This window comes from Gossypium hirsutum, chromosome A08 (genome assembly GCF_007990345.1).
Source record: "Gossypium hirsutum isolate 1008001.06 chromosome A08, Gossypium_hirsutum_v2.1, whole genome shotgun sequence".
Classification (NCBI taxonomy): domain Eukaryota; kingdom Viridiplantae; phylum Streptophyta; class Magnoliopsida; order Malvales; family Malvaceae; genus Gossypium; species Gossypium hirsutum.
In genome coordinates this window covers 56,442,080-56,453,789 of record NC_053431.1, presented here as the reverse complement: position 1 = coordinate 56,453,789, position 11,710 = coordinate 56,442,080, and the positions used below count along the sequence as shown (strand labels likewise).

The 11,710-nt window shown below is 34.7% G+C and overlaps 1 non-coding gene across 1 annotated transcript; it reads left to right on the top strand.

The window, feature by feature from the left end:
* The first annotated feature begins 10,144 nt into the window (after positions 1-10,144).
* LOC121205421 (small nucleolar RNA R71) lies at positions 10,145-10,248 on the top strand. Its single transcript, XR_005900499.1, has one exon. It is a non-coding gene; the product is annotated as a small nucleolar RNA R71 (small nucleolar RNA).
* The last annotated feature ends 1,462 nt before the right edge of the window (positions 10,249-11,710 follow it).

The following is an 11,710-nucleotide window of genomic DNA, read 5'->3' as shown; positions in this document are numbered from 1 at the left end:
TATTTTGGTAAAGTTTTTAAAATTAGATATTTGGTTGTGAAATTCATAATTAGAGGGTGTAAATGGGCTTATGGAAGGCCCATGTGTTGGCCGAAACCCGATAGAATTTTTGAATTTTGGACTTAAGAAGTTAGGGGATTTGGATAGGTGGTCTTATTAGAAATTGTGGGTAAAATGTATCACAAAAAGAGCCTGTGGTGAAGTGGCAAGGTGGCGTCGAAGTGGTTGGGGGAAGACCTGGGTTCGATTCCTTGTGATGGCAAAGGTGATGTTAATTTTTATGCTTTGAGCATGCAGGAGTTGTAGCCGAATGGAACTCTGTGGGAGAGAGTTTGAATCAGTCAAATGCATGGATTAAGGAGGGATAAGGGGAGAGATTTTAGGGATTTGAGAGGGAGATAGAGTTAGCTGATTAGAGGGGATTAGGGAGGGGATTTCGGCAGAGGGGTGTTAGGGTAGTATTTTCGGCATTTAGGAATTTAGCTGTGCCGTTTTCTTCTGTAAACCATAGTTTTATTCTTTTCTTCTTTTTCCTTCCTTTTTCTCTAGCCGAACCACCACCCTTCCATCCACTTTTCCTTCCTTTTCTTTTCCGAAACCTGTTCACTATTCCCTCCCGTTCATCTACTACTTCTATCTTTACTTTTGCCGAAAAGTCATAAAAGCCGAAACCTGTAGTGCCGATTTCTTGTTGACCAGCAACTCTCTATTTTCCTTCACTTTTTGGTGGCCAATCCCTTTATCTTCTAGGCTTTAAACAGATTCAAGAAGAGAGACTATGGTAAGTATTCGTATTCTAAATCCATTTCAATAGTAACTGTTGACAAAAGCCGAAACCCCTATAGTTTAGGGAGGTGGCCGATTGGAGATATAAGCCTTATTCGGCTTCTTCATTTGTTTTTGGGTTTTATGGTGGAGTAGATACGTTGGAGGAGCAGCAAAGCGTGGGGTGTCGGTTTGGATAAGCTTGGATCATTGGAGTGACTAAATCTAGATCTAGTCATCAATTTCGGCAAAGGTTTGAATTCTAGGGCCATTATGGATGGTGGCCGAATATGTAAGTGTTAATAGGTAGTCTTCGATTTGGTTTAATTACTAACATGATCTAATCTATAAGCAGTTGATTATAGAAGAAATCGCGTAGGAGATCTCGTCAAGGAATATTGCAAATTAGGTGTGTAACGAACCCTCTTTCGTAGCTTAACTCGATATTTGCCAAAAAGCCGAAATGCTAAAAAGCTGGCATTTCGAGGACTCGTGAGCATGCGAACGCTCATAGGTTAGTTAGATTCGCTAAGTTCGATGATCGGGATCATTGGAACAGGTAAGGGCACGATTTGGTGCACGATGGTAAGTTAGGCTTCCGGACCCATTTGGGTAAATTTGGTAGAAAATGGAATCCTATCAGATTGTGCGTTAATACGGCTAAGACCGTTATGGAAGATGGGCTAAATGGACCTAGATGACTAATTCGGCTATGTAGGGCCCATTAGGGTCTTGGCCCAATAACTCGGTTTCGCTAAGAATGGGCTGGAATCACTATCAAAACACATGAAATTGTTAGTAACTGATAATGAACATGGAAAATCCTAATATTTGGTAAAATTACGAAATTACCCTTATAATATGAAAATGACTGTTTAATTATGAGTTTGATGCATGAGATTTTGATATATATATGATTTGATACGATATGCACATGATATGTATGATTTGCACATGATGTATTCATTTATGCATGGGTTGGGTTTATATGGATGGAGGAAGTGCAAAAGGGCTATGCCCCAGTTTACCGAAAAGGGCTTTGCCCCAGTTTATCGAAAAGGGCTTTGCCCCAGTTTATCAAAAAGGGCTTTGTCCTAGTTATTAAACGAGGCTAGGCCTCCAGTTATATGTTAAAGCAGTTATGCTGCCAGTGGAGAGTTTGGTTGGATGGGTTGAGTTATTCCCTACATGGAGAGCTTGATTGGTACAGGGGGAGAGTAGCGGTTGGTGGGTTGAGTAGTCTCCCCAAATGGGCTTGCATTTGTTCATTGATGTTGCATGTATTATTGAAATGGGCCTATGGGCCATATTGTTACAGTAAAGGCTTCGGCCCAGCGATATGAATAATGAAAAGGCTTTGGCCCAGTGATATGAATAATGTAAAGGCTTCGGCCCAGTATATGCTGAGCTTGAATTTGGGCTTAGGCGCAGCAGGCTGATATTGTTTTGGGCTCTGAAAGGGGCTTGCTGCACACTGAGTTTCGAAACTCACCCCTTCCTTAACCTTGCAGGAGAGCCTTGATGTGAGGGCTTGGAGGCGGAGGGGATTCAGAGTGGCGACGTCGCTTTTGGGCTTTTGATATAAGTGATTGGTTTTCTTTAGTTATCTTATTTACTATTTATTTTTGGGTTGTAATAAGGCCATTTTAACTTTATTTTCTTTTCTTTTCTGTGATTATTTTATTTTTTTAATAACTTTAAACTGGTTGATAATAATTCAAATGGGCTAGACTTAGGACGTGTTTTCAAAACGATACTTGCTTTCAAAATAACACAACGTCACAATTATTCGATTTATCGAAGATATCTACTCAAAGAAATTTCAACTCGTTGTAACCAAGTGTGGCAATGGTTGTGGACATGTCTAGGATTGGATCCAATCAAAGAGTTTGGTACTCAAGCAGCCTTCGTGGCTCACCTCCTCTATTACGGATTCCTACCTGGTGCCCAGCTTCCATTCACTTTGTTAGCTTAAACAAAAGTCGATTTATAAAACCTTAAAACAAAACATGAATTCTTAACTTCAATGTGGCACGTCGGATTCGGCCATAACGTCTGGGCCAGATTTGGGGTGTTACAGTTATAGAATATCTAATTTGGACAAAATTTAAGACCCATATTTATTTTTAACTATTTTGATGCTAAACTTACACAACTTTTCCAATTTTAAGCAATTTGGAGTAAAGAAAGAAAAACAGTCTCGAAGTCACTCTAGGAAGCTCAAATTGCTGTAGCATCCTTGCAGCATGATCCATGCAGAAAATGGTTGATTAAAACACAACCATGGATGCCCCAAAAATGATATTTTTGGACACTAAAAACTCATTTGACCTAATTTTCAATCGAGTTAATGGAACTGGATAGTTTGGTGCAAAGGAAGAGGCCCAAAGAATCCATTGAAGGAGGGATGAGCCAAAAGACCAAAAGAGGCCCACCCGTCCATGTGGTCACCTAAATCAGCCATTCAAATCTAATTTAAAATAATTAAAATTCAGCCCCAAGACCCCTTCATTTAACCGTTCAAAAAACCTCTCTTCTTTTTCAACCTTTTATTTTATGCACCTATCTAAATTTGGCAAGATATTAACTTTCTCCTCCATTCAAGGGCTGACCACATATGAGGAGAAAATCAAGGCTCCCAAATCCTATTTTTAGCCATACCCCACTAGTATAAATGGACCTCCACTTTTCCATTCATTCACTACTCAATTCATTCTTCCATTTTTCATCTTTCATCTCTTATTTGTTCTCTCTTTTCTCTATTCTTCCATTCCTTATATTTCTCCCTCTCGAAAGAGTGTTGGTAGAGTTTAAGAGTAGCCCCATTCAACCATATTGAGAGCTTCTAGGCTTGGTTGTTCGACAAGAAAAGAAGAGAAAATGAAGGAGCAAACAAGCTATGCTTCAGAAACCTACCAAAAATGGCTTAGAGTTTCTTCTTTCCTTTAAATCTTTTACTTTTGCTCAATTTCATGAACATGATTTCAACTAAGTGTTTTATTTTCAATAAAATCATGATTGCTTAAATCTTTTGGTGTTAGAATGATTTGATTTCTATAGTTCATTTTATTTAATTCTGTTAAAGGTGTTCTATGCTTTCGATCTATTTACTCATGCAAGTAAAATCATGACTATATTTCTTATACATTATGAATGTAAAGAAATGACTGAATTAATTAATTAATCTAACCAAGGTTTTAATTACTTGACAAAATACTTGTATGGTGTATGTTTAATCAATTAGGGATTAAATTTGTAATAATACCAAAACTATTATTATTTTACATAACCTTGTAAAATGTTTTGTTTATGAAATTATAAGTTTATTAAACATAGAAATGTGCTAGGTAGACTTAGTAATTAAATAAGTTTAACATTTTTACCCAATTAGATAAAGGCTAGTAAATGATTGACTTCCACAGAATCTCTATAACATCTTTTAACAGTGTTTAAATAAATCTAAGCTAGGAAAGAAAATTATTCTAACACAAGCATGCTATTTTGATAACTCTTAAATCTTGCTTATTTTTTGTGTTTATTTTATATTGCTTACTTAGGTAATTCTTAGTTAATTAAATTAGATAGTCAATCCCCTTTTACTTGTTTGCATCATATTTTAATCTATATTATTTTCACCACCAATTTGTTTAAGTTTTAATTTTTCACAAAAAAGTTGCGTATACAGTCCTCTTTGTGGAGACAATACTCTATACTTATCACTTTATTACTTGTCAATGATTGTGTACGCTTACACATTTCATCGATCCAAGTTTTTTGCGTCTTTGCTAGGGACTGTATTTAAGTACATTATTTGTGAAATTATTATTTTTGCAAATTGGTTTAAATTTTTTGTTGAATTTTAATTTAGTTATTTTCTTGTTTTATTTCAGGTGTTTATGAGTATTGATCATATCATTGACTTAGTCCTAATATATCCTGAAATCAGAAGAACATTTAGACAAAGGAAAAGATAAGCAACTCAAACACAGATTGAAGAAATGAATCTTGAGAATCAAAATCAAGATCAAGGAAATGGAACTGTAAATTGTCAAAATCTAGTCCTTGTTTTTGATGATAGGGAATGAGCCTTAAGACAGTACGTCGTGCCACTTGTCCATGAACATAATCTTGGTATTTTAGACCCGAGATCGAGGCACCACAATTCAAGTTGAAGCTTGTATTTTCCAGATGCTTCAAATAGTGTGCCAATTGATTGTCTTACTTTTCGAATCAAAGTGTTTAGCAAGTCATGAATAGGACAAAAACACTAAAGAATGTGTGAAAATAATTGGTGTTTGTAGAAGATGATACATTAAATGATGAATGGACGTCTCCTTTTATAGTTGATGATCCCATACCAAAAATAGCAAACAAATCTCCCCATAATCTTTATGCTTGTGTCGTCCATTGATTAAGGGAGAACCACTTGCCAAATTTAGCAAGGATGTTATCTTAATTTCATCCCCTTGTGGTTCCATTCCTTGGTGTGAGGAAGAATGAGTCTTCCTTGCCATTTTTAGCAAGGAAGTTAGAATTGTTGTCTCCATGTGTGGCTGATCAATATGTAGTCAAATTGTGGTGGATTTTTTATTGCTATTTTTAGCATTTGGTGGACGATTGAAAGCTTATTTCAAGGGATATATATGCTGATTTGTATTTGGCAAAACATTGGGTCCAATCTACTATATTTGGGAATTGAATGGTTGGCTAGGGACTAATAATTTTAGCAATGAATAATTATCAATTTAATTTTCTAGTAAAAATGGGTAGTGGAATTGATTTTGGGCCTCCAACTTAAGTAATATTCAGCCTCCTTGGAATTAATTTTGGATCATCACAATTTTGAAGTCCATGTGACTGCATTATTAATCTTTCAACCTGTACTTGTCTAAGACCAAAATATGACCAAAATTTTTCCATCCTTTCCCTTAGCCCAATCAATCCCCCAAAAAATAGTAAAATAACATTCATTTAACTCAAATTCACTAAATTAACACAACCTCATGGAAATAGGAGAATAGAGAAAAATAATGTAAAAAACCATAGAAAGTGTTATTTATATACTTAGAATTTGCATAATTTGTAAATAAAAGAGCACTGAAAGATCTATATACTCAGAATAGGAATGGTACAAAATATCACCTACTTCACTCACTCGACTACTACCTTCTCATCATCTGATCTGCATATTGCTTAAACAAAAATGGTTCCTCCCAAAAATAATATCTAACATATGAAGGAATTTCCTCCTTTGTTGATATGTCAAATCGGGTGGAATAAACCACTAGCTAAAAAGTTACATAATTTGCAAACCAAGGAGCTTCATGGAATTGATTTACCTTAAAGATGTGTTTGTCTGTAAAATACTTATTAATAGGAATTGAGGAGTGGGTTTTGTCTTTTTGCTCCAATCTGGACAAATATTTTGCCACTTGACTCTTTATTCCCTTCCTAGCTTGTATCACCAAATCAAAATCTTGGAGTAACAAAATCTAATGTATTAATCGTGGTTTTGCATCCCCCTTTGAAAGTAGATATTTAATGGTCACGTGATCAGTATAAACAATCACTTTTGTACCTACAAGATATGAACGAAATTTATAAAAAGAAAAAACAAAAACAAGTGGCTCTTTTTCTGTTACCGTATAATTTAATTGTGCTCCCATCAAAGTTCGATTAGCATAGTAAATGGGATGGAAAATTCTATTCATTCGTTGTCCTAACACAGCTAAATGGGATGGAAAATTCTATTCATTCATTGTCCTAACACAGCTCCTATTGCTTAGTCGTTCGTGTCGTACATCAGGTCAAATGGTGAACTCCAATATGGAGTAATGATTATTGGTGCTAAAGTTAATCTTTTCTCCAACTATTCAAAAGTTGTTAAATAATCATCATCAAAATTGAATACTTAATCTTTTTCCAATAGTTTACAAAGTGGTTTGGAGATTTTGGAGAAATCCTTAATGAATCTCCTGTAAAATTGAACATGTCCCAAAAACTCCTAATGCCCTTCACAGACACTAAGGTGGGAGTTTTTCGAGAAAATCAATCTTTGCCTTGTCAACTTCAATTCCTTGTCTTATAATTCTATCCCCCAAAACAATGCCTTCTCTCACTATGAAATGACATTTCTCCCAGTTGAGAATGAGGTTAGTCTCTTTGAATCGTTTGGGCACTTTGGCCAAATTATCTAAATATTTTTCATAAGAGTCTCCAAATATAGAAAATTCTTCCATAAATATTTCCAAACAATTTTAAACCATGTTAGTGAATATAGCCATCATACACTGCTGAAAAGTTGTAGGTGCATTACATAAACCAAAAGGCATACACTTGAAAGCAAACGCACCATATGGAGATGTGAAGGTTGTCTTCTGTTGATCTTCTGGGGCTATAAGGATCTGATTGTATCCAGAATACTCATCAAGGAAATAATAGTAATTGTGCCTTGCAAATCTGTTTTATTCAAGTTATGGTAATAAATACAAATCCTCCAACCAATAACTATTTTGGTTGGAATTAGCTCATTATTTTCATTTTTTTACAATTGTGATGCCACCCTTCTTTGGTACACATTGGACTGGACTCACCCAAGAGCTATCTGAGATGGGGTAAATGATTTCTGCATCTAACCACTTCATGATCTTCTTATTGACTACCTCTTTCATGATTGGGTTTAACCTTTTTTGACCATTAATAGTTCCTTTTTCACAATCTTCCAAAATGATTTTATGCATACAAAAGATGGGCTAATACCTTTGATATCAACTATCATCCAATTGATTGCCTTTTTGAATTTATTCAAGACATTAATAAGCTTCTCTACTTTTTTCTCAGTTAATTCAGTTGAAATAATCACATGTAGAGTCAAAGAGTTACCCAGAAAAACATATTTAAGGTGAGAAGGTAGTACCTTTAACTCTAACTTGGATGGTTCTTCAGTTGAAGTATTCAACTGCTTATAAGCACGAGAATCCAACTCCAAAGATTCAAAATGGGGTTGCTGATATGGTTTCTTGAACCCAAATACAACCTCAAAAATATACCAACAAGACCCACATTCGATTGTTAGAAAAAAATTCACGTTTTTGTTAAGGATCGTCTTGATTAGGAATAAATAAAGGGGACCTTGGTCCAAGGTAATTGAATATTTAAGGAATTGAAGATATAAAGAACCTGACCCACTTAAAATATGTGATATCGCCATACTTTGGGGTGGATTGGGAATAGAGTGACAAATAAAGGTTTAATGCTACAAAATTGTTAAGTTTTGATAAGTTCAAAAATTTAGTTAAGAATTGTGAGAGAAAGTTTTCACAAATAAGTTTATATTCAAAGTTGTGTGTAACCGTTTACAATGGCATGACAAACAAAATATAGACCTAGGAGACTAAAGGCCACATTCAACCATTAAGTAATTCATAAATGTAAATTAAATTACATTCATGAATAAAATCATATTCATTGAACACATGAATAGACACATTCTTCCCTTCTAGGCCGTGCATGAATACTGAAGGAAGAAGAATCCACTTGCGTGTTGAATGCTCATCAATTGCTTGATTATGGAATCATATCAGTTGTAAAGTGAATCCCTTCAATTCAACTTCCAATTCAGATTGATTTTCATCTTCTTCATTGTCACTTAGCATATCTGGTGCTAAGAATTGTTCTAATGGATCATCCATTGGAAATGATTCCGTCTTATCCATAGCAAAACATTCTTCTCCTGCATCAGGGTTTCTCATAGCTTTGAAAGAAATTAAAATTTACCTTATTGTCTTGGACTTGCATGGTAAGTTCTCCATTCTAAGCATCAATTAATGTTCATTTGGTTGTTAACAAAGGTCTTCCCAAAATGATAGGGACTTCTTTATCTACTTCAAAATCTAAGATAAGAAAGTTAGCAGGAAAAATAAATTTATCAACATGTACTAGAATATCTTCAATCTTTCCTTCAAGATGTGCTATTGATCGGTCTACTAGTTGTAGTGTCATTGTTGTTGGTCTGACTTCACCAATTCCTAATTGTCTAAACACAGATGTGGGCATCAAGTTTATGCTCACTCCCAAAACTCATAAAACTATACCATAATATAAATTACTGATGTTACACGGCATGGTAAAGCTTCCAGGGTCTTTCATCTTTAGTGGCAACTTGTTTTGTAGGAATGCACTGCACTCCTTAGTCAGAGCCACTGTCTAAAATTCTCCTAACCGTCTCTTCTTAGAGAGGATGTCTTTCATGAATTTAACATAATTTGACATCTATTCCAAAGGCTCTACCAACGAAATGTTGATATGTAACTGCTTAAGTACACCTAAGAATTTCTTAAAGTGTATCTCATGTTGTTGCTTATGGAATCTCTGTGAGTAAGTAGGTGGTGGAGGTTTTACCTTGACTGGACAACTTTTTGGAGGTAGCATTGGTTCTGCATCTACCTTGGGTGTCAATTCTTCAATACTACTCTGCTGTGGTGTGCCTCAGTAGGGATCAAAGGAATAGGATTCTGCACTATTGGAGATTCAACTTCTAGTTGAGCTTCCTTCTGATTATGGACAACAACAGACTCATGTTTGGATTCAACGACTGCTGGTTCAAACACCTTTCCACTCCTTAAAGTAGCAGTTTTACACTATTCCTTGCTTGTGCTTCTAGGATTCTCCGTATCACTTGGCAAAGCACCTTGAGGTCTATTTCTTAGCTCATTGGCTAACTGTCCCATTTGGTTCTCTAGATTCCTTAGAGTCGGATCATTTTTAGTCATATATTCTTTTAGTAGGTTTTCCAAATTATTTCAAGACTCGACTAGCTGAGGTTTTTGCATCTATTAAGAAAAATATGGTAATTTACTCCAAGAGAAATTGGGATGATTTCTCTATAAAGGATTATAGTGATTCAATTGTAGACTTGGGCCATTCCAATTTTGATGTTGGTTTCCCACAGAGTAAATATATTCGGGATTGGGTGGACATTCTTCAAATGTGTGACCATCACCACAGTAAATACATGTGATGTTCTCAAGATGACTTGGTTGTTGACCTGTCATGCTAGTGTTGCAATCGTTAACAAAAATATTCTTAAGCATGGAAGTCATAGTAGATACTTGAGCTACTAAAGATGTAAAACATCAACTTCAAGAACTCCTGCCACTCTTCTTCTTGTGGCTGCTCGATGAAAAGGCCGCTGGTAGTTGTTACTTAAATCCTTTCAAGAATCTTATATGCTTCATTGTATGACTTTAAAAGAAAAACTTTGTTAGCTAAAACATCTACCACCATTCTTGTGTGAGCATTGAGACCATTGTAGAATGTATCCAATTGAATGCAATGAGGAATTTTATGATGAGAGCATTTATATAATAACTCCTTAAATCGTTCATGAGAGCATTTATATAATAACTCCTTAAATCGTTCTTATGCATTATACAATGACTCATAATTGTATTGTTAAAATGTATTAATTTCATTTATGAGTTGGACATTATTGTTCTGCCAATTCTTGTCATTTGGAAACAGAATCGTTCTTATGCATTAGAAAAATGTTCTGCCAATTCTTGTCATTTGGAAACAGAATGGGGAGGTAAGGAATTCAACCAAAATAAGCGGAGGTGCAAATGTAGATCTTCAATAAGCATTCCACTAAAATGACCCATTGTTTGCAACATCTAGAACATCACCAGTTTTAACTCGAACTGAGGATCCTCAATCTCGGGTCTTACAGTTCCAGGATTGAGTTCACTAAACAAAGGCACAACATACTGCCTAATCACTCGATGTCTGTCTTTAGCAACAAAGACCGGATTTCGATTATTACAAGCTGCGTATTCTCTTGGATTTTGATTCATCTCTTCGACTTGTCTTTGGGTTGAATGTTCCCTTCTTCTTTGCCTAAAAGTATATTCAATTTCTGGGTCAACTAGCAATAGATCAATTATTCAGTCTATGTTCATACTTTGGAAAATCATGAAAAATAATTAAGTTAAAATAAAAATAATAAAAATAAAATAAAAATAAACCAAAGTAAAAAACAAATATATTCACAAATAATGACAAATACAGCCCTCAATAGCGATGCCAAAAACTTGGTGCCGCATGATTATGTGCAAGTTTACATGGTCATACAAGTAATAAGTAGTGAGTAAAAGAGTATAGTCTCTACAGAGACTGTTAAATGAATTATTTGCAAAATTAATTTTAATAAATTTGGTTAAAAAATAATAATGAGAGAGTAATAATGATGGAAGTCACAATTTAAGTTATGAAAGTAATCAACATTCAAACACCCAGAAAATAAAACAACATACCTTGCAGGAAATAAACACAAGGAATAATATAACACAACATGAATAAACTAAACTAAAATATTTCACTTTAACAAGAATTCATTATTAGTCACAATAAGAAGATCACGAATGGTTCATGGCAATATGAAAATCATTAAACCCATTTAATTAAGGCATAGGCTCCTCTCAAAGTCCTATTTTGTTCCTAAATTAATTAGCATATCCTTATGTTAAAAAACTAACTTAGAAATCACCCTCCGAGGCATTTACACAATTTATGCATGCAACAATTATCTTCTGAAATCAACATGATATGGACAATTTAGGTCTTACGTCTATTAACTATTACCTCTTCCCAAATTAAATAGTTAATTCAATTACCTACAAATGTTTACCATACATTCACAAGTATTAACATGAATTAAACCTAAATGAATGAAATAATCATTTGCATAGAATATTTAGGAAACAAATGCCAATGAACTCAAATCATGACTCATATCCATTTTGAATAAAAAAAATTAAGTCATGTCATATTAAACTAAAAATATAAAGATAAGATGCAATCTTGTCTCTCGACATAGAAAAAAATAATTTAACAGTATAAAGAAGGGTAAGAAAGAGCAGCCAAGGGGGGCTATCCATGACCATTTCAC